Here is a 20,282-nt window from a genome sequence, read left to right on the forward strand (position 1 = left end):
TTTTTTGTGGTGGAAATCTTCAGAGGAAGAAAGATTTGGTGTGTCTGTGGGAGGGGATGAGTTCAAGATCTTTCTATAAACCTTGGTTTGTCTAAGCTCAATTCCTAATAGGATAGTTAAAATTAGCCTCTCAACTCATCTCCTCAAAACAGGAAAGGGTAAACCCTTTTCTGGAAAAAAAAATTAGATAGCTTTTAGACTGGTTATTTTACATGGGAGGTCTAGTACATAATAAAAAAAATGAAAAGACCTGTGAAGAGGCAAGAAAGTGTGTCCCATAATTTAGGAAAATATCGGTAGAAGTAGATACACATATCTACTTGATATGTCAAATACTTGATTGACAAAAACTACAAAATAACTACCATAAATTTTAAAGAAATAGAAAATATTGACAAAAAAGTACAGATTGTATAACTAAAATATCTAAGGTTTTAAATGAATTTTAGCATCAGCTTGAACAAGACAAAACAATGTATGAAACTCAAAGGTGGGTCAATAACACAAATGGAAGCACAGAGAGAAAAGAACTAAAAACAATAACAAAGCATATGGGACCTAACACAGGGATATTGACATGTGGTTTAATATGTTTGTAAACAGAGTATCAGAAAAAGGATGAGACACAGCATGGGATAGAAGCAGTATTGCTGAGAGGTTTCTAAAATAGATAAAAGACATCAACCCACATAGTCAAGATTCACAGTGAACAAAACACCAGACAAATACAAAGAAAACTACTAAGCATGTGTCATGGCACGTTGATATGAAGTTCACATTTCATTAGCCAGAACTGGTCAAAAGAACACACATAAATGCAAGTGTTTAAGAAGGAAGGAAAAGATAAAATATATATTGGTGACAACGAACCTCAACGTGTCTCCAGAGGCATATTACAGTATAGTTTTAATCTCACTGAATCTGTCCCTTAAGGAATCTTTTCTACAGTCACCTAAATTTGACTTGTGTGTTTAATGATAAAGTAAATCTGCATTTGGTAAATTTCAAAAATGTGAAGTGCTATAGCCTTTACTTGTTCAGCACTTGTATTCTACCATGACACTTATTTAGTCCATCACTGCCAGAACCCTTGGAGTCACTTGTCCCCTTTCTGAATTCTCTATAGTGCTGTCATTTGGCAATAGTGAAGTAAAAGGCTGTGCCTCTGTTAATAATTACTATATATAAGGTATTTATTGGGCACCTACTAATCGTCATGCTCTGGTTTAGGTTCCAGAGACAAAGTTTTTAATACAGAGAAAGATTTTTACCTCTGTGAATTTTATGTTATTTGGGGGGGAGACAATTTAAAAAATAAGTAAAATATAGATCATTGGGTAATAATCCTGGAAAGGGAAGTGGAGGGTTGCAGTTTAAAAATGGTAACCATGGACGCAACTGAGAAAGTAACATCTGAAGACAGTAGAGAGTAAACAAGGAAGCTTTTGGAGGGGAAAAAAAAACAAAAGAAAACATTTGAGGAGACAGGACTTACAGGTAGAGAATCCCTGCAGTAGGTAAATGTGTGCTTGATGTGCTCAAGGAAGAATAAATCAGCAAATGTGGCAGAAGGGGAATGAACAGCATATGTTAGGGAGCAGGGAGTGTTGGGGATGAGGTCAGAGAAGCAATGCAAGCCAGGCACTGGGGATGGGGTTTGTGAGCCTGGTTTGATATTGCAATGCCTGGGCTTTTTCTCTGATCTAGATGAAAGCCCATTAGAAGGTTTTAGACAGGTGATATAATCTGAATTAAATTTTATCAAGATCACTCTGACTTATGTGGAAAGTAGGTTGAAAAGGGACCAGAACAGAAGTAGATTCAATAGTTAGGAAGCAATTGAAATAATGAATGATGGTGGTGGTTTTGATAAAGTAGGAGCAGTAGAAGTAGTGAGATAATGTTGATTTTCTTCAATATTTGAAGATTGTGCTGATGACTCTGCTTATAGAGTTATGTATGGGCACAAGAGAAAGAAGGAATTCTGTTAACTCTAAGTTTTGGTGTGAAAAATTAAAATGATGGAAACACCATGATGAATAAGGAAGAGAGTGGTAACTCAGTCTTTGGCCTGTTACCTCAAATGCCTCAGAGGCAGCTGGAAACAGGAGTTGGAATTCATGGGAGGGGCCTTTTAAGAAATGCTGAAAGGAGTTCTTCAAGCTGTAATAAAAGAATGCTAATTAGTAACATGAAAATATACAACACACTGGTAACTGTATAGTCAAATTCAGAATACTCTAATACTGTAATATGATGATGTATTAACCACTTAACTAATATAACTTAATCATTAGGATAGAGGTTAAAAGTATTAAAAATAACTAGCTATAACAATTTGCTCATGAATACACAATATGGAAAGTAGAGTAGTTTTTTTTTAATCAGTGTAAAATAGACTATTATAAGATACTTTATGGTTACCACGAGGCTTGTATAAGATAATATCCTATAGTAGATACACAAAAAATAAAGAGAAGGGAGGTAAACCATACATAAAATCATCAATTCATAAAGGGAGACAGCAAAAGAGGAAGAAAGGAACAAGAGAATTACAAGAAAAAGCCAAAAAACAATTAAATCTTTACCTATCAATAATACTTTAAATAAAAATAAATGAAATTCTACAATCAAAAGGCATAGAGTGGCTGAGGGGATAAAAACAAGACCCAAATATAATGACTACAAGAGACCCACATAGGCTCAAAGTAAAGAGATGGGAAAAGATATCATATGCAAATGGAAAACAAAAGAGAGGAGTCTATATATTTCTATTAGACCCACTAGACCTTAAATAAAAAAAAAAAGTAACAAGAGACAAAGAAGGTCAGTATATAATGCTAAAGGGGTTAATTTACAAGAGAACATAAAAATTGTAAAAATATATGCACACCCAACATCAGAGCACCTAAATGTATTAAGAAAATACAAAACAGTGAAGGGAGAAATTGATGATTATACAATAACAAGGAAATTTATACCTTACTTTCAAGAATGGATATGTCATCCAGACAGAAAATCAATAAGGAAACACTGGACTTGGAATATACTTTAGACCAAATAGACCTAACCTGTATAAAGAACATTCCATTCAACAGCAGTAGAATACATATTCTTCTTAAGTGCACATGGGATATTCTCCAGGATAGATCATATGCTAGGCCATAAAACAAGTCTTAGCAAATTTAAAAAGGTTGAAATTTTAGCAAGTATCTTTTCTGACCACTATTATATAAAACTAGGAATCAGTAACAGGAAGAAAATGGAAAATTCACAGAAAAGTAGAAATTAAAACATTCCTGAAAACCATATAGAAAAAGCTTCTTGATGGGAGCTCAGTCAGTTAAGTGTAGGACTTCAGATCGGGTCATGATCTCATGATTTGTGAGTTTGAGCCCCAAGCCAGGTTCTGTGCTGACATCTCAGAGCCTGGGTCCTGCTTCAAATTCTGTGTCTCACTCTATCTCTGCTCTTCCCCTACTTGCACTCTGTCTCTAGAGAGAGCGCTCTAAAATAAATACAAATAAAAAAAGAAAAGAAAAAGCTCCTTCACAGTGGTCTCAGTCACATTTTTTTTTTTTTTTTGGATAGGACACCAAAGCACAAGCAAAGAAAGCAAAATTAAATGGTAACCTACGGAATGGAAGAAATTTTTCATCAAGTGTCTATTTGATAAGGAGTTGACATCCAAAGGTATCAATGGCAAAAGCCCCAAAGACAAAGGACTAGCAGGTACATGGGAAGGTGCTCAACATTAATAATTATGAGGAAAAATGCAAACCAAAATCACCATACCACTTTTTATCTGTTAGAATGGGTAGAAAGACAAGAAATAATGAGTGTTGGTAAACCCATGGAGGAAAGGCAACCGTAGTGCAAGTGTCCATTGACAAAGGAATGGATAAAGAAAATGTGATATGGATATAAAGATATGCGATACACACAGTGGAAAGCTATTTGGCTATGAAGAAGGAAATCCTGCCATTTGCAATAACGTAGATGGAACTTGAGGCATTATGCTCAACGAAATAAGTCAGAAAAAGACAAATACTATTAAAAATGCAGTACTATCAACTACACTCACCATGTTTGACATGAAATTTTTAGACCTTGCTCATTTTATAGCTGAAGGTTTGTAAAGTTTTACCAATCTCTCCCTTTTCCTCTACCTTCCAGTCCCTAGCAATGACTTTTATACTCTGTTTCTATGAGTTTGATTTTTTTTTTTTTTTTGCTTTAGATTCCACATATGTCAGAATGCAAAGTATTTTACTCACAGAGATAGAAGAATGGTGGTTGTCAGGGGCTGGAAGAAATGGGAAGATGTTCATCAAAGGGTACAAACTTCTAGTTATAAGTTCTGGGGAATCTAATATATGGCACCGTGATGATAGTTAACAAGACTGTTAGGAGAGATTGCTGGGAGAGTAGATTTAAAATGTACTCACCCCATACACAAAATGATAATTAAGTGAGGTGTTAATCTTATTGAGGTAATAATTTTACAGTATATACATGTATGAAATCATCACATTCTATACCTTAAACTTATACAGTGTTCCATTTGAATTATATCTCAATAAAGCAGGAGTGGGAGAAAGGAACCAACAAGGAGAAATGGATTAAAAAGGGAGTGTGTTGTGAAGAAAGTGCTTCAAAGAGAAGGGAGTAATTACCTCTGGCATATGTTGCGGGTAATGCAGGCAAAATAAGGACTAAAAATTAGTGGCTTTAACCACATGGAACCCATGGGCCATCACGAAAAGCAAGACCACAGTGGATGTGCTGGTCATGCATTGTTTGAAGGCGCCCATCCAATTGGGTGAGTGGTCGCAAAATGCTACCTGCATTGTGCTCCATTCCATGGAGGGTACGGCTATCTGTAATTCATCCATCCAGAGGGGTACCATTTTCTAATTCGCACAGACACAGTATTTGCTAGCTGAGACCCTGTTGACAAAAAAATTTCTGGATCAGTGCATTTTTTGGAGTGGATTCAAAAGAGGAGAGGGGAAGGAATTGGAGACACTGCGTGCCTGTAGAGGAGCCAATAAACCAGGAGAACAATGAGTTGGTACCTGGCTGGAGCTAGGGAAACAAAAGCTTTATTTTTATTATTTAGAAAATGAGAGCTTTAACCATTAAGTCTGAACACTGATGGGAAAGATTCAGTACAGAGTAGTTCTGTGTACTCGTTTTATACTGGACATACTATGGTATGTCATTTACTCTGGTGAGTAAAAAAAAAAAAAAAAAAAGGAAAAGGTTAAAAAAAGTTATCTTAGGCCATACACTTGTGTGTTCACTGCTGTTTTCCTCATACTTAGAAAATGCCCAGCATGTAGTAGGCAGTCAATTACTATTTGTTGAATATTAATCAGAATTTGAAATCATATCATCTAATTTCCTATCCTGAACCTTCAACAGCTGGACTCTGATACCTTTTCATGCAGGTCTATGTACACAGCAATAATTCATTTGGACTGCTTTTGTAGAGAGAGGAAAGGGCACATTTATTCATAAAACTAATAATCTCCCTGCAGACCGAGAGCATGTCTTCCCAAATCTGTATGTGACTTAAGCACGATGTTTGGCACAACTTAAGTATTCAGTATAATCAAGGATTTGTATGTTCCAAAGCCACTTGATTATGTGAGTTGGATTAACATTTATTATACTGCCAAATAATTCATTCAATAAATTTAAATTTAAAATCTGTTTTAAATGCTGATGTTTTACTGATTAATAATAATATATGCTTAATATAGAAAGTGTAGAAAAATGCAGAAAAGTAGAAGAAAACCATTTCACCTCTAACCCCAATATCCACAGACCATCGCTGTTGATCATTTTGGTATGTTTTCTCCCACCCAATATTAAAAGTTGATGGTTCTGGAGATTGTTGCAATAATAATAATAATGACAATTACATTGCTTATGCACATACAAGATGCATTATCTCATTCAAACTTCACAGCCAACCTGTGAAGAAGGCATTAGTTCTGTAGCATTTTATAAATGAGACAAATGAGGCTCAGAGAGATTGAGTCATTTTCCCAAGGCTGTAAGTGCAGCCATATTTTAATGCCCTTTAGTTCCCCCCTCTGGTTTCAAGTGCTATTAAATCTAATTTTCTCTAAGGTTGGAAAGGGTCGGTTCTGCTTTTAAGTGTCTGTCATGCACCCTTTAACAATTAAACATTCTTCTTGAAAGACTTCATTGATTGAGTCCCCTTGAAGACTCTGGGACTCCCTTTGCCTCTGCTCTCTGATCTAAGCAGCCTGCTTTGTTTAAATTTTTTTTAACGTTTATTTATTCATTTTTGAGACAGAGAGAGACCGAGCATGAGCAGGGGAGGGGCAGAGAGAGAGGGAGACACAGAATCTGAAACAGGCTCCAGGCTCTGAGCTGTCAGCACAGAGCCCGACGCGGGGCTTGAACTCACGGACTGTGAGATCGTGACCTGAGCCGAAGTCGGACACTTAACCCACCGAGCCACCCAGGTGCCCCTAAGCAGCCTGCTTTGTAAACATAAATTTGCTTCATGGGTCTATTGTTCTTTTTAACAATCCTCAACCCATAACCCACCCTCAAATGTTTATTTGAATTTTTTTTTTTTCCCACAGAATCTGATACAAATTCTTGACACAATGGAGGTGATGAATAAATATACTTGCCTGAGTGGTAAGTTCTTCCATACCTGTAGTCTGATCTTTATCCTACATTTTGGGTTTATTTACTCTGTTTCTGATATTGGGGGTCAGCATAGTGTGAGGTGAGAAAATAGCAGAGGACCTTCCTTTCTGTTGACTAACCTCTTCTAAGATTTTATGGGGAAAAGAAACAGCACTTTGAAGGCAGAGGTGGGAAGACTGATGTAAGGCACAGTTTGGGTATATACTGCATTGTGTGGATAATGACAATGGTCAGTTCTTAACAGAACAGTGGTTCCCACATGGGAGCATTGTTAAGCTTATTTGCTATAAGTGATCCCTGCTGTGTTAAAAGGGGAAATAAATATCCCACTTTTATTTTATTTTTGCTACAGAAGAGAGAATAATTTTTTTTGAGATGCCTAGCTTTTTTAGCAGCCTGCCAAAGTTACTATTACCATCATTTGTTACAGTGGCTTTAAAAACATAAAACAAAAAATTCTTACATTCACCATGTCTGTTCAGAACCTATTTTAACATTCAGTCATGTCTCTTTGCTGATCTTTTGTTACTGCTGCTGTGTTGGCATTAGCTTTGCTATTTATGATTCTGCATTCCTAGTATGACTCTCACATGTTCTTTATTTCAGTACAAAAATATATTTGACCTGTCCTAAAAAAACTTAATTTAAAACCAACCCTTCTGAAGTTGTTTCTGCCTGTGTCTTCTAAATCTTGATGACCAAATCCAGAACTGTAAAATGGGAATTTCCATTTCATTTCTATTCCATTGAGATGAAATGTTCTTTATTCCTTCTCCTGTCTCCAGGAGGGCAGTAATCAATTTGGGGGAGATATTTATCACTGATTCATGAAGGTGACCCTTGTGTCTATCTGTATTTTATGTGAGGATGTGGGAGCACCTTCCTGGCCTCATTTTGTACATACTTTCAGACCGGTCAGCTCCAATCATGTTTATGTAAGGGGGGGATCTACAATAATCTTTTTCATTTTTTTAAATTTTTTTAACGTTTATTTATTTTTGAGACAGAGAGAGACAGAGCATGAACGGGGGAGGGTCAGAGAGAGGGAGACACAGAATCTTAAACAGACTCCAGGCTCTGAGCTGTCAGCACAGAGCCCGATGCAGGGCTCGAACTCATGGACCGTGAGATCATGACCTGGGCCGAAGTCGGTCGCTTAACCAACTGAGCCACCCAGGCACCCCTACAATAATCTTCTTCTTAAGGATAAAGGCCAGAGTTCAAAATCTGGCTCTATGTGTACTCACTTAGATTTCTTTTGTAAAGAGAACAGAAGAAAATACACATTCACAATGTGTGCTTTGATCTCACAGAGTCCCTTTTTCCCCCACAGCCTCCAAAATTGTGGCCTCTACCTTGCCCCACTTCACCCCTTTATTCTCAAGACAAATTATGGGATGATGTGTTAAGTTCTACCCTCTCTTGTCATTGTTTGTCACCCCTAAAAACCAATATATATTCTTATTTCATATGCTTTTATATGCCCAGATATGTGTTAGGCCAGTAGTTCTCAGCCAGTGTGATTCACCCTCCCCCCCCCCCCCCCCGCCAGGGGGCCTTGGCAATGGCTGGAAATCTTTTTGATTGTCATGACTTTAGTGGAGGAAAGTACAACATAGTGGTGGAAGCCAGGGATACTACTCAATATCCAACATTACGTAGGAGAGCTTCCCACAACAAAGAATGATCTGGTCTAACATGCCAAATTTGAGATAGCCTGTGTGGGCCCTGAATATAGACGTATAAAGCACAAGACATTTAAAGTAAAAACATCTTATATATACGGTAGCATAAAATAATAACTGGTTAGGGTACAGAGGACGTAGATGAATTATACTACGGTTGGAGAGGGGAGATTTGTTAGAAATTTTCTGTTGACAAGATAGTGTTTTCAGACTTCAGAAATGGAAATTTTTCTTGGTGTGAAGGAATGTGAAGAGTGTGGTATATAGGCTGAAGTAGCGAATGAAGCAAAATCTGGAGGGTAAATCAGCATATCAAGTTTAAAGAATAATAGAAGGTAAAAACAAGGTATGAGCATCTATCAACAATCCTAGATGGATGGCTTCACATACAGTCCTAATCATTGGTCCTTTTCCTTTCTAGAAAGAATATTAGTGGAAAGGTGGGGAGAGGTGTCTGAATTAACTATTTGGACACTAGAGCCTGGAAGGCAATTGGGAATTTATTTTAACAGGTTCGTAAAAGACGATGGGGCTCAAGGGAAACTGTCTTGGACTGGGAGCGAGTGGAAGTCCATGATGACCATTCAAGGATATGGCAGCTTTCTTTCTTTTCCTCTCTTTCACAGACCGTGTGGGTGGCATGCAGCCTCACTATAGGTAAAAATTAACTAGCTCATTTTCTTTTGGGTCAAAGAAACAGCTACCAGAAGGAGACGGTAAAGCATGTAGTGTAAGATTGTTCTTTGCCCATCATATTCTGGATGGACTTCCTAGTTTCTGGCAAATGGGTCGCGTGAATAATAGTGTCATTCAACAAGGAAGTGAACACAGGCAAGGAGCAGATTGGGAGAATTCCTGTGGGACCTTCAGGAAGAGAGACTCTAGCGTTCAGGGACTGTGTGTGTCAAGGATAGCAGAGACGGAAACAATCAGGTTGGAGGTAATAAATGCAAGATCAAGCAAGAGGAATATAGAGAGCTATACAAGAGAAAGGTTTGGTACAGAATAGTGAAAAACACTGCTATTTAGGCTCCAGAAGACTCAGAATTGCTACGGAGAAGGCTGGTAAACAACAAAAATGTTGTGTGGAGGAATTTAACAGAAAGGAGTCGTTTAGCTGCAGTTTACTCCAGGGAAGTAGATTTTGGATGGGGTGGAGTGTTACGCTTACTTATACATGTCTATTTAAATTGTTACAATGAGTGTTTTTTTTAAATACAGTCTAATTTTGCTAGAGTATATAATTTACATACAAGAAAATATACTTTTTAAAGTGAATAGATTAATGCTCTTTAATATTTTCACCCATGTAATCTGACTATAATCAACATATAAAATATTTTGCCATCCTAGAAAATTCTATTGTGAGCCATTTCAATCAAGACTGCAACATCAATTTCTGCCTGCATTTAAAGCTTGCTAATCTGCCTACAGTTTTCACCAGCGGCTCCCACACTTGTGTGAGCCAATTCTTAAAAACAAAAAACCCTCTTTATATAAATAGGAGTTTGCTTGTATTTTCAGCTCTGTTATTGGCTAAATACACATTTCAGATTGTTATGCTTGGTGAATTGACACTCCCATCATTAGTATGCCACATTTTTTTATATTCATTTATTTTTTATATTTGTCTCTTTATGCAATCTAAAACAATTGCCTATGAAATATTAAGTTGGGTCTTTTTTTTTTTAAGTCAAATCTGACAGTCTCTGCAGAGCAGTCCAAGAAAGCAGCATAAAAAGATTCCTAAACTCACCTCCTCCTGTGGACAGCAATATAAAGCATATTTTTCCTGAGGAGGAACTGAAGGCTGATTAAACAGCTTCTGCACAACAAATGATAGCAGAATCACATAGAGAAGAGATGAAGCCATAGTAACTACAAAACACCTATGCTAGACACAGTGACATACAGAAGGGAAGACTATCATCAAGGAGTCTGTGCACAGATTTGCCCACCCTAAGGCACAGTAAAAACAACAACAATGGTTTAAAGGACAACTGGACTGTGAAAGTTTTGAGAAGATGGTGGACTGGAAGAATCCTGAGCTCGGGTCCTCTCATAGAAGTATCAAGATAAGAGCTACATCTGTGAGACTAACTCTGAAATGACCTCAAGACTGGCAGAACAGACCTTCCATAGCCAACTGTAGATAGAAGCCCACCTCAAAATGGGTAAGAGGGGCAGAGACAGAGTTGGGAACCATAACCCTGGGTAGGACTAACCTCAAATAGAAGGGACATTACAAGCTCAGAAGAGTGAGAAAATCAGACTCCTATCAGACACTGGGGACCTGCACTGGAAGGACCAGTTTCTACAACATTTGGCTTTGAAAACCAGCACAGTTAAACTCTAGGAGAGCTGGAGGGTGATATGAAAATGAGCTCCTGCACACGAAAATCCAGCAACTAAACATCTCAGCCTGAGACACAGCACAGGAAGAGGAGTTTGAAAGATCCTGGGGTATACATGAATGAGATTCATTGAATAATCTTAGAACATGTGTTGGAGTGGCAAGGATCCCCAAGAGATTCCTCTGGGAACAAAAATGCAAGGTGGAGCCATTTCTCTTCCCCTTCCCCGGCCTAGAGAGCCAGATACTTGTGGGAGCCAATGGGAATACTCTCCACCTACCTTGCTAGGGCCACAGGACCCACCCTGGCATTCTCTGTGGCCCAGGCTATCTAACCTGCCTGCCTGCATAGGCATCCATCCAAAGTGGCTCCTGCCCCATAACACCTTGCAATCAGCCTAGGCTTGGACCACTGCCACTCCAAAATGACTCCTGCCCTGGGGAAAGGGGAAGATAAGTCCATACATCAGTACACCCACAGTTCATAGAGCCTGGCCTTTTAGCTGGCTTATGCAGGGAGCAAGCTCTGCCCTTGGGTACACTTGCCATAGTGACAGAAAGGCTAACTACAGACAGACTGAGATAGCCCACCAAAGAGCCTGTGGCTGTTACAGGCCTCTCAACAGTGTGGGGAGCAAACTGTCCAGTGTATCCAAGAAAAGAAACGGGTCATTGCAGCCAGCTGGGCTCAATGCAACAGGGGCTTTACCACAACAGGAAGGTTCACAAGGGACACTTCTGGTGTGCCTGGTTCTAGTGACTAGGGAGATTTCACTATAGGGCACCACAAGGTCTTTTCTTTCAAGACCAGGAGATGTAGCTGGCCTACATAATACATCCCACATGAAAGAACAAGACAAAAATCACACTAATAGGGCTAAATGAAATGGAAGCAAGCAGTATGCCTCATAAGGAATTCAAAATTATTTAGATCATAAAGATACTCAACCACACCTGAGAGAAAAAAAGGATGAACTCGGTATGAATGTTAACAAAGAGATACAAAACATAAAAAGGAGCCAGTTAGAGCTAAAGAATTCAATAACTAAAATTAAAAAAAAAATGCACTAGAGGGAATCAATAGCAGATTACAGGATACAGAAAAACGGATCAGCAATCTGCAAGGCAGGGTAATAAAAAGCAACCAAACTGAACAGTAATAATAATAACAATAAAAAAATAGCTTCAGTGACCCTGTGGTATTAAGCATAATATTTGCATTATAGGGATCCCAGAAAAAGAAGGGGCAGAAAACTTTCCTAAGCTTGGGAAGAGAACACATCAGGTCCAGGATGGATACACAGAAAGCCCCTGACAAAATGAATCCAAGGACAGCTATACCTGGACACACAATGAAAATGGCGAAAAGTAATGATAAAGATTTTTTAAAGCAGTGAAAGACTACAGTGACATAAAGGAAAACTCATAATGCTATCGGATATTTTTTCAGCAGAAACTTTACAGGGCAAAAGGGAGTGGCATGATATATTCATACTTCTGACAGGAAAAAACCTACAATCAAGAAAATTCTACCAAGCATTCTATTCAGAATAGAGGAGAGAGAAAGAGTTTCCCAGACAAGCAAAAATTAATACTCGTCATTACTAAAACGGTCTTACAAGAAATGTTAAAGGGATTCAAATGGAAAAAAAATCCACCATCAGTAAAAATAGGAAATTATGAAACAAAAAGAATTAATGGCAAAGAAAAACATATATTAAAGTAGAGCAATTATAAATGTATGGAAGCTAAACATAAAAATCGTAAAATCAGTCATATCTGTAAAAATTAGTCAAGGGATGCACAATATATAAAATATGTATACATAAAATGTGGACATGGGAATAAAGTGCAGTGCTTTGTGGATGTGGTCAGACTTAACCATGAATTGAATAAACTGCTATAGACATAGGTGGTTATATCTAAACCCTCTGGTAACCACTAATTGAAACCTGTAACAGATACACAAAAAATAAAGACAAAGGAATCCAAGCATTACATTAAAGAAGCCATCAGACCACAAGGGAAGAGAGAAAGAGATGAAGGAACAAAGAAGAATTACAAAAACTGTAAAACAAGTAACAAAATGGCAGTGATTTACATACCTATCAACAGTTTCTTTAAACATAAGTGGACTAAATGCTCCAATAAAATGATATAAGGTGACTGAATGGAAGAAGAAGACAAGACCCATTTATGTAACCTACAAGAAACTCTCTTCAGATCTGAACACATACACAGTCTGAAAATAAAAGGATGGAAAAATATATTCTATGTAAATAGAAGCAAAAATAAAAAGCTGGCGTAGCAATTCTTATTTCAGGAAAAAAAGAAGACTTTAAAACAAAGACTGTAGAAAGAGAGAAAAACATCTACTGAAAAAGGGATCCAATCCAACAAAAGAATGTAACAGTTGCAAATATCAACATAGAACCTAAGTTCGTAAAGCAAATGTTAACAGACTAAAAGGGAAAAATTGACAGTAATACAGTAATAGTAGGGGACTTTAACATCCCACTTACACCATACTGATCACCAAGACAAAATCAATAAGCAAACCGTGGCTTTGAATGGCACATTAGACCAGATCGACTTAACAGATATGTAGAATAGTGCAATACACGCTCTTTTCAAGTGTACACAGAACATTCTTCAGGATAGGAGAGTTAGGCCACAAAACAAGTCTCAATAAATTTAAGAAGACTGAAATCATATCAAGAATCTTTTCTGACCACAATGCTATCAAACTAGAAATCAGTTACAAGAACTGAACAAAACACAAGTAGATGGAGGCTAAACAACATGCTACTACACAACCAATGGATCAATGAAAAAATCAAAGAGGAAATCAAAAGTTACCTTGAGACAAATGGAAGTGGAAACCCACATCCAAAACCTGAGGAATACAACAAAAAGTTCTGAGAGACAAGTTTATAGTGATACAGGTCAACCTCAAAAAATAAGAAAAATCCCAAATAAACAATCTAACTTTACAGCTTACGGAACTAGAAAAGAAGAAGAAGCAGAGCCCAAAGTTAGAAAGAAACAGTAAAGATTAGAACAGAAAAAATGAAATAGAGACTAAAAGAACAGTGGAAAAGATCAATAAAAACTAAATCTGGTCTTAAAAAAGATAAACAAAATCAATAAACTTTTAGCCAGACTCTTCAAGAAAAAAGAGACAGGATTCAAATAAAATCAGAAATAAAGGAAAAGAAATAATAACTGACACAACAGAAATACAAAGAATTATGAGAATATTATGAATAATTATGTGCCAACACACTGGAAAATCTAGAAAAAATGGATAAATTGCTAGAAACATACAATCTTCTAAAAATGAATCAGGGAGAAACAGAAAATTAGAGCAGCTGAGGACTAGTAATGAAATTGAATCAGTAATCAAAAAACTCTGAATAAACTAAAGTCCAGAGCTAGATGGCTTCACAGGTGAATTCTACCAAACATTTAGAGAAGAGTTAGCAACTTCTCCTCAAATTATTCCAAAAAAATAGAAGAGGAAAGAAGACTTCCAATTTATTTTGAGACCAGCAATACCCCAACACCAAAATCACACAGACACTACAAAAGAAAACTACAGGTTGATATCACTGATGAACACAGATGCAAAAATCCTCAACAAAATATTAGAAAACCAAATTCAAAAATACATTTAAAAATTACCACAATTAGGTGGGATTTATTCCAGTGATACAAGCATGGTTTAATATTTGCAAATCAATGTGATATAGCATATTAACAAGAGGAAGGATTAAAAACCATATGATCATCTCAATAGATGCAGGAAAGGCATTTGACAAAATTCCTCATCTGTTCATGACAAAAACTCTCAACAAAGTAGGTTTACAGGAAACATACCTCAACACAATAAAAGCCAATATGAAAAATCCACAGCTAACATCATACCATATGGTGAGAAACTAACAGCTTTTACCCTAAGATCAGGAATAAGACAGAATGTCCATTCTTGCCACTTTTTTCAACATAGTACTCGAAGTCCTAGCCACAGCTATCAGACAAGCAATAAAAGGCATCTGAATTGGTAAAAAGAAGTAAAGCTGTCATTTTTTGCAGATGTCATGATAGCATAAATAAAAAAACTCTACAGACTCTACCAATAAACTATTAGAATAAATAAATTCAGTAAAATTGTAGGATACAAAAATTGATAAACAAAAATCTGCTGTGTTTAGGGGCGCCTGGGTGGCGCAGTCGGTTAAGCGTCCGACTTCAGCCAGGTCACGATCTCGCGGTCCGTGAGTTCGAGCCCCGCATCGGGCTCTGGGCTGATGGCTCAGAGCCTGGAGCCTGTTTCCGATTCTGTGTCTCCCTCTCTCTCTGCCCCTCCCCCGTTCATGCTCTGTCTCTCTCTGTCCCAAAAATAAATAAACGTTGAAAAAAAAAATTTTAAAAAAATAAAAAAAAAATCTGCTGTGTTTCTACACACTAATAATGAAGTAGTGGAAAGAGAAATTAAGAAAATCCTATTTACAATTGTGACCAAAAGAATTTAAAAACCTAGGAAAGCATTTAAGAAGGTAAAAGACTTATATTCTAAAAATTTTAAGACATTGATAAAAGAAATTAAAAATCACATGAATGGAAAGATATACCATACTCATGGAAGAATTACTAAAATGTCCATATTATCTAAAGGAATCTACAGATTAAAAGCAATCCCTATCAAAATCTCACATTTTCCACAGAACTATAACCAATAGTCCAAAGATTTGTACAGAACCACAAAAGACCACCGATAGTCAAACCAATCTTGGAAAGAACAAAGCTGGAGGCATCACAATCCCAGATTTCAAGATATACTACAAAGCTGTAGTAATCAAAACAGTACATACTGGCACAACAATAGACACACAGATTAATGCAACAAGATAGCCCAAAAGTAAATCTTCACCTATATGGCCAATGAATCTATGACAAAAGAGGCAAGAATATACAATGAGGAAAAGAGTCTTTCAATAAATGATGTTGGGTAAACTGGATCACTTTCTTACACCATATACAAAAATAAACACAAAATAAAATACCTAAATGTGACACATGAAACCATAAGATTCATAAAAGAAAACATAACAGTAAACTTTTGGACATTGTCCTTAATAACATATTTATGATTATGTCTCCCCAGGCATGGGAAACAAAAGCAAAAATAAACTACTGGGACTACATCAAAACAAAAAGCTTTTGCACAGCAAAGGAAACCATCAACAAAACAAAAAGGGAACCAACTGAAAGAGTAGATATTTGCAAATGATATACCCAATAAGCAGTTAATGTCCAAAATAAATAAAGAACTTATACACCTAAACAGCAAAAACATACCAAAAAAATAACCTGGTTAAAAATGGGCATAGAAACTGAATGGACATTTTTCCAAAGAAGACATACAGACGGCCAATAGATAAGTGAAAACATGCCCAACATCACAATCATCAGGGAAATACAAATAAAAATCACAATGACATGCACCTAGTATCAACCAGAATGTCTAGAATAAAAAAAATAACAAGTGTTAGCAAGGATGTGGAGTAAAGGAAACCCTTAGTGCACTGTTGGGGGGAATGTAAGTAGATACAAATACTGTAGAAAACAGTACGGAGACTTCTCAAAAAATTAAATGCCTTGTGATGCGATAATTCCATTATTGGGTATTTCCCAAAGAAAATGAAAATGCTAATTTTAAATGCATCCTTATGTTTATTGCAACATTTACAATGGCAAAGATATGGACACAATCTAAGTGTTGATTGATAGAGACATCAAAGAAGATACACATATAGACACACACTCGTCTATTACTCAGCCATAAAAAAAGAATGAAATCTTGCCATTTGTGACAAGAGGGATGGACCTAGAGGGTGTTATGCTAAGAGAGATAAGTGAGACAGAGAAAGACAAATACCATATGATTTAACTTGAAACACATCCTTAATTAGAACCAACTGGCGGTTGTCAGATAGGAGGTGGTGGGGAAATGGGCAAAGTAGATAAAAGAGATGAAGAGGTATAGACTTCCGGTTTTAAAATAAAGCAGTCACAAAAATAAAAGGCATAGCATAGGGAATTATAGTCAATAATATAATAACTTGGTATGGTGACAGAGGGTAACTACACTTTTGTGAACACTGAGTAATATTTAGAATTGTTGAATCAACACAGTATACACTTGAAACTAACATTGGATGTCAACTATATTCAATTAAAAAATAAATGGGCAATTTGAATGTAAGTGAAGGAAATCCATTTGCTAGCGCTGGGGCTTGCACCCAACTGGCAGGAAACTGCTGCAAGTTTATCTGGAATCGCAGGTGCTGGCAACTTCCATTTTTTTTTTTTTTTTTGGCATTCCTTTTCCTCCTTGATAATAGCAATAGTACTATGGTTCAGGAGCTCTAGCAGGCCTACGAGGGCCGTGCCAGTGAGTCCCAGGTCCATACGCCACACCACCTCCAGCTGTTGCTCCCAAAGCTCTGGCAGCCTGTCCTGGGTCTTAGGTCCACAACTGCTCCAGCACCAACCATCCCACCAGAGTGGCCCTGACATTGAATGTGCTGGAACACCCTGATTGGTATACTGGGAACCTCCCACCCTCCATCTCCCTACTGCCCAGGTCCCACCTGCTCTAGTTTCATCTGTCCCATTAGGGTGCCCTGGAACTGAGCTCCGTGGATCCCCAGCCTGCAGTCCCTCCTGCTGCAGCCATCCCAACAAAGCTGCCAGGCACACACAGTCTACAGAGGGGATGTTCCTACAGAAGGCCAGCCTTTAAGGACAGGAGATTCTGCCTGATTCATAGAAACAAACACAAAGTCAAACAAAACAAGGCGAAAAATATGTTCTGAGTGAAAGATAAAACTTCAGAAAAAAAAAAAAACCCTAATGAAATGGAGATAAGTAATTCACTTGATAAAGAGTTCAAAGTCACAGACAAGGAGATGCTCACTGAACTCAGAAGATTGGAGAAACACCGAACTTCAACAAAAATTTAAAATATATATATGAGAGAACAAATCAGAGCTGGAGAATACAATAACTGAAACATATGCTAAAGGGAATCAAGGGCAGATTATATGATACAGAAGGATGGATCAGTGATCTAGAATACAGGGTAGTGGAAAGCACCCAATTAGAACAGCAGAAAGAAAAAGGAATTTAAAAAATTAGGACACTTTAGGAAACTTCCAACACAAAATCGAGCATACTAACATTTGTATTATAAGGTTCCTCAAAGGAGAGAGAAACGTAAGAAAACTTATTTGAAGATTTAATGGCTGAAAACTTTCTTTACCTGGGAAAGAAGAACATGTCTAGGAAGTCCAGTGTCCCAAACATGATAAAACCCAAGAGACCCTCACCAATATATATTATAATTAACATGGGAAAGATAGATATAGAATCTTAAAGGTACCAAGAGAAACAAATAGTCACACACAAGGGAACCCTTGTAAGATTATGAACTGATTTTTCAGCAGAAACTTTGCAGGCCAGAAGGGAGTGGCAGGATATATTTAAAACGCTGAAAGAGGAAAACTTACAACCAAGAATAATCTACCCAGCAAGGTTATTATTCAGAATTGAAGGAGAAGTAGTTTCTCAGACAAGAAAAAAACTAAAGGAATTCATTACTGCTAAACTGGCCTTATAAGAAGTGCTAAAGGGTTGTCTTTAAGTGGGAAAGAAAAGGCCATAACTAGCAATTAGAAAATGTATCAAAGAAAAAATATCACTGATAAAGGTAAACATATGGTAAAGGCAGTAGGCCAGTCACTTAAAAAGCTAGTAAGAACATTAAAAGACAAAAATTGTAAAATCAGCTATAACTACAAGGGTTTTGTGTTAAGGGTTACACAAAATTTAAAACTGTAAAATAAGTCACTAAACACAAAGAACATGTCCGGGGATAAACTGCAGTGTTTTTAGAATGCTTTTGAACCTAAGTCACTATCAGCTTCAAATGGACCGATACATATGTAAGTTGATATATATGAACCTCATGGCAATCATAAAACCAAAATCCTAAAACAAACAAACAAAAATACACAAAAAATGTAAAAAGAACCAAAACACATTAGAGAAGTTCCAGTCTAAGATAGCAATGTAGGAAGACCCTGAACTCACCTCCACAGACACACCAAATCTATACGTATTTACAGAGCACTTCTTCCTGAAGCACTGAGGGCTGATTGAACAGCTTCTGCACAACAGAAAATAGACCACATAGAGAAATGGCAAGAGAGTTGGAGACACAATAACAAAGGAAACCCCCACCTCAATGCTGCAAAGTGCAATGGAAGAGACAGTATTGAGGGACCCTGAGCAGGTTCATCTGTCCTTGGGCACAGGGAGAAAAAAAAAAAGCTACGGTTTATAAGAAAAACTAGAATATAAAAGATCCAACCCTAGAACTCTACCAAGTAATGGGAGAACTTCTGGAATACTTTTCAGATCTGAGAGGCTGCCAAGCACCACAATTTTTGTTCCCACTCCACCCTGATAGCATAGACAGGAGCAGGGTTGCAGGCACCATGGCTGGCCTACAGCCTTAGTGAGCACTGGTCCCCTAGCCCACATCAGCTCTGGACATCCTGGGGCACAGGGGGAAAAAGCTGCAGTTTAAAAATGTGACTAGAATATGAAGGAACTAGCCCTAGAACCCTGCCAAACGGCAAGAGAGCTGCTGGAATTCTCGCTGGGTCTGAGGGGCTGGTGAGCACCAGGGTTTATATTCCTTCACCACCTTCACCACCATGGATGGAAGAGAAGTCCTGGTGCCATAGCTGACCTACCAACTCAGTGAGCCCTGGGGCCCTAGCCTATACTAGTTCTAGAGATCCCACCAAGGTGGCCCTACAATGGCACACACTGAGATACCCCTGGTCAATGTTCTTACCATCATACCAAGGTGACAGAGGTGCAAAACACCCCAGGACACTCCAGGCGTATGCTGCTTTAGCTCCAGGCAGCTTGTTAGGCACCCCCAGTACAGAGCATTCTGGGCCCACCTGGCTAATACTACTTCAGTTCAAGCCAGTTAGGTAGGGCACCCTGCCTCATATCTACTTGCCCCTTCAGGGTCCCCCTGGGACACCATGGTTTCCACATACTTCAGCCTCAGCTGTCCTCCCAGAGCACCTTCTTCATGAAGAGTATTAGGACTTTTCTGGCCTATGCCCACTTTAGCTACAGCTAAATTGCCGGGGTACCCGCTATGCAGAGCACCCCAAGACTTGCTGGTCCACACTCCACGTGATCTTCAGCCATCCCACCAGGGTACTCTCTGCATGCAGAACCCCAGAATTCCCTGGCTTGTACCCCTTTAGCTTCAGCTATCCTGCCAGGGTACCCTCTGCTCAGGGGCACTTGGGACTGCCCCTGCCCACACTCACTTCATTTTTGGTCATTCCACTAGGGAAGCCCCAACACAGAGTATCACAGGACCCCCTGCCCATGCCAGACACAGCCAGCCAGCCAAAGTCACCAGACACAGAGTCTACACAGGGAATGACCAT

The sequence above is a fragment of the Lynx rufus genome, unplaced genomic scaffold (assembly GCF_022079265.1).
Source record: "Lynx rufus isolate CCGP_SWC_20201006 ecotype Redwood Valley unplaced genomic scaffold, mLynRuf1.p SCAF_13, whole genome shotgun sequence".
Classification (NCBI taxonomy): domain Eukaryota; kingdom Metazoa; phylum Chordata; class Mammalia; order Carnivora; family Felidae; genus Lynx; species Lynx rufus.